Source organism: Ursus americanus, chromosome 24, assembly GCF_024610735.1.
Source record: "Ursus americanus isolate L20-20 chromosome 24, mUrsAme1.1.p, whole genome shotgun sequence".
Classification (NCBI taxonomy): Eukaryota; Metazoa; Chordata; class Mammalia; order Carnivora; family Ursidae; genus Ursus; species Ursus americanus.
In genome coordinates, this window is record NC_142150.1 from 37,223,173 (window position 1) to 37,227,755 (window position 4,583).

Here is a 4,583-nt window from a genome sequence, read left to right on the forward strand (position 1 = left end):
CCGACCCTTCTCCGTCCCGCTTCTCCGCCCCTCCCCCTCCTTTCCTGTTGCTCTCCCCGGTTGGTCGCCCCAGCTAGTGTCTTCCCTTCCCCCTGTGACACCTGGCATACGCCCTGGGGAGGGGGCCCTCCCACAGGGTTCTCTCTGCCCCCACCCGCCTGGCTGTCTGCTCCACTGCCTCCTTGTCCGCCTCCCCCCCCCCCCCCCACTGCCTCCTCTGCCTCTCCGGCCTCCCCTCCTCCCCGGCCCGTCTGGCTCTCCGTTGGGTTCAGCCTCTGTCCAGCTTTCTGCTTCTTGAGAAAGTCTGGGCTCTCCTGGCTTCCCCTTTCTCTGGCGGGGCTGCGTCACATGGTGCTGTGGGGTGCTTAGGAGAAATGAAAGCCTGGTGGGTCACAGGGTCTCTACCCGCCCAGCTTCCTAAAAACCTCCCTTCTCCCCCCCCCCGCCCCACTCTTCCGACCCCCCCCCCGCCCGCCCCCGAGCCTGGAAGAATAGTTTCCATCTTTCACTTTCATTTCTTCCCTGGATCCCATTTTGGCTGCATCCTCTTCCAATCACAGTCCAAAGCTACAGCAACAGAACTGGAAATGCCATTTGCATCTTTTGTTTCCCCCTCCCCGTCCCGCCGGCTTTACAGATGCAGGGACTGAAGCCCAGAGGACCTGTAGAAAGGGAGAGTGGGGATGACTGTTCATGATAACTCAGCTGGGGGTGCAGCACCGCTGGGGCTCTTGGGTGACAGGGGAAGCTCTCCGAATGCAATTCAGATTGTGTAACTGCTGTGGGAGGAAGGAAGCAGGGTCACCTTCAGGAAGCATGTGGCACCATAGAGGGCCCACAAGTGAGTCGAGATTGGGAGCCGCCCGGATCACAGACTTCATCCAAACTGGGCGTCAGCAGCCCCTCCTCAGAGCCCTGCAGTGCGCCTCTGACCCCTGCCCTTCTCCAACCTCACAACAGCCCCATAGCTACTCAAGTCCAGCCCTGGGAACCTTCTTTCTGTTCCCCTGACTGTGAGCTCTGCCCTCTACCAGAATCGCAGTTCCTCCGGAGCTCTGCATGGCTGGTCTCTTCTCTTTATTCAGATTTCAGCCAAAATATCTCCTCTTCATAGAGCCCTTCCCGGTGGTCCTAAGTAGTTGCGCGCTGGTTTCCAGCACCCTCCCTCTGCCACTCGATCTTGTCTTCATGTCTTCAGAGCATATAATACTCATCCGATTACCGGTTTATTGTCTTCCCCAACAGAACAGAAGTTCCACTTTTTTTTTTTTTAAGATTTTATTTATTTATGTGACAGAGAGACAGCCAGCGAGAGAGGGAACACAGCAGGGGAGTGAGAGAGGAAGAAGCAGGGTCCCAGCAGAGGAGCCCGATGTGGGACTCGATCCCGGAACGCCGGGATCACGCCCTGAGCCGAAGGCAGACGCTTTAACGACTGCACTACCCAGGCGCCCCACCACTTTTTTTTTTTTTTTTAAGAATTAATCTTTTTTAGGGGCGCCTGGCTGGCCCAGTGGGTTAAGCGTCTGCCTTTCGCTCAGGGTATAATCCCGGGGTCCTGGACTCAAGCCCCACATCAGGCTCTCTGCTCAGTGGCCTGTCTGCTTCTCCCTCTCCCTCTGTGATCTCTCTTGCTCTTGTTCTCCCTGAAATAAAGAAATAAAGTCTTTAAAAAATAAGAATTAATCTTTTTTAGAGCAGTTTTAGGTTTACAACCAAATTGAGAGGGAGGTACAGAGATTGTCATACAGCCCCTGCCCCACACATGGAGTCTTCCGCATTATTACCATCCCTCGCCAGAATGATACATTGTTTCCAAGGATGAACGGACACTGACACAGGAGAATCACCCAAAGTCTCTAGTTTACCTTAGGGTTCACTCTTGTACATGCTATGGACAACTGTATGACACGTGCATTATAATATCATATAGAGTATTTTCACTGCCTACTTACATGCCCGCTCCCCACTCCCCCGCCACTGCCAACCGCAGGCTACCACTGAGTTTACTGTCTCCATTTTTGTGTTTTCCAGAATGTCATATAGCTGGAATCGTGCAGTGGGTAGGCTTTACAGCTTGTCTTCTTTCATTTAGTAATACACGGCTCCATGTCTTTCCACGGCTCTGTACCTCTTTTCTTTTGAACAATTGTCTGGACGGACCACAAGGGATCCATTCACCCATTGAAGCACATCTTGGACGGTTTCAAGTTTTGCCAATTACAAATAAAGCTGCTATCAGCTTCCTTGTGCAGGTTTTTGCGTGCGTGTAATCTTTCAACTCCTTTGGGTAAATACCAAAGAGCATGATTGCTGGGTCATACGGTAAGAGTATGTTTCGTCTTGCGAGAAACGAGCAAACTGTCTTCCAAAGTGGCTGTAGCATTTGCATTCTCCTTGGCAATGAATGAGAGTTCCTGTTGCTCCATATTCTTGCTGGCCTTTTAGATAGGGTATCATGTAATCATAATCTATTATAAATCAGACATTCTCAAGCTTGGCGCTATGGACACTTTGGACCAGATGCTTCTCTGGTGCAGGGGCTGCCCTGTCATCGTAGGGTAGCTAGCTAGTGGCATCCCTGGCCTCTGTGAACAAGACGCTAGCTGAACTCCTCTCCCTCCGTTGTAACAGTCGAAATGTGTCCGGACATGGCCACACGTCTCCTGGGGGCAGAAAACTGCTTATACATACATGTCCGCTGGGGAAGGGTGCAGTGAGCTGAATGGTGGCCCCAAAAAGATACGTCCACATCCTAATCCCAGGAACCTATGACTATTATCTGATATGATGAAAGATGCCATTAAATTAATTTTTTTATTATTTAAAGATAGATTGATTTATTTATTTGACAGTGGGAGAGAAAGCACACAAGCAGGGAGAGCAGCAGGCAGAGGGAGCTGAGCAGGGTCCCCACTGAGCAGGGACCCTGATGTGGGACCTGATCCTAGGACCCTGGGATCGTGACCTGAGCTGAAGACAGATGCTTAACCAACTGAGCCACCCAGGCGCCCCTAAATTAAGGATCTTGAAAGGAGGTGCTTTTTCTGGATTATTCCGGTGGGCTCTAAATGCCATCAACAAGCGATCTCATACCAGCGAGGCAGAGGGAGAAGAGACAGAGCAGCCCAGAAGAGAAGGCGCTGGGAGGACAGAGGCTGAGAGCAGATGTTGCAGCTACAATTCCAGGAATGCCAAGGAACTCAGGTCGCCATGACACATGGGGTGGGGGGGGAAGGGACAGATTTTGTGAGGGCTTCTGCAGGGAGTGTGTCCCTACTGACATCTTAACGTCAGGCTTCTGGCCTCCTGAACTGTGAAAGGATCCATTTCTGCCGTCCGTCCCCAGATTTGTGGCACTTGTTAACCCCAGCCACGGGAAACTACTCGGGAAGACACATGTCATCAGTGAGTGGGTTTCAACATCCAGCGTTCTAACGCAAGGGTCACGTTGCCGTAGGAGAATTTATGGAAGTGGTCGCTGATGTTGGAAGACAGTGATCTCATTTGCAGATCACACGAAGCTGGCAAAGTTAGCAAAAAACAAAACAAGAACAACTTTGGCCAGTGGACTCCAGACCCCAGAAGATGTCCGTAGGGCAGTGGACAGAAGCGAACGTCAGGCTCTCTTGATGGCACACTCAGTCCCACACGGAAAGGGCCAGGATGACGTGGCTTAGTGGTAGCAAGACAAAAAAAAAAAAAAAAACCTTGGGGATTTCATCAACAGATTCAGGATGACTCAACATTGTTTGGGCCACCTGAGGCCACAACAGAACAGTGGTTGTCAACGTGATGAGATTATAATGATTTGTTTCTGTTCCTAAATTTCCAGAGTTGCTCTGATGTAGTTCTAAGGCTTTGTTACGCAAAGGTCGAAGAGGGTTTTTTTTTTTTTAAAGATTTATTTATTTGAGAGAGAGCGAGCAGGGGGGAGGGGCAGAGGGAGAGGGAGAGAATCTCCAGCAGACTCTGCACTGAGCCAGAGCCTGACGCAGGGCTCGATCCTGCCACCCTGAGATCTAGACCTGAGCAGACACCAAGAGCCAGATGCTCGACCGACTGTGCCATCCAGGTGCCCCTTGAAGAGGGATTCTGTGTCTCAGGCAATGCTTCTGAGAAGAACTAGGATTTCAGGGTGCTCGAGGTTTCAGCTCTGAGCCCCACAGCCCTTTCAAAGTCGGGTCCATGGGCACCCGATGGGTCCCCGAGACCATTTCTGGAATCTAGGAGGTCAAAACTGCTTTCGTACAAATCTGAAGACATCGTTTGCATTTTCACTGACATATGTGCGGGTACAAAAGCCATGATGGGTAAAACTGCAGTGGCATAAAACTGTCCACTGAATTCTTCAACCCTCTGCTCAGAGCACACGCAGGAAAGAAATGGCTAGTTTTACTTAAGGATGTCCTCCACGAAGCAGTTCCAGTCGTTAACATTATGGTCGCAACCTTTGCGTGCACAATTTTTTAGTATCCGATGTGACAGGATGAGAATACGCATAGATCTTCGGCTGAGTTCCGAAGTGCAGCCGTCACCACCGGGCAGAATTCCTATGCTGCTCTCTGATTTGCCGGCGAGCT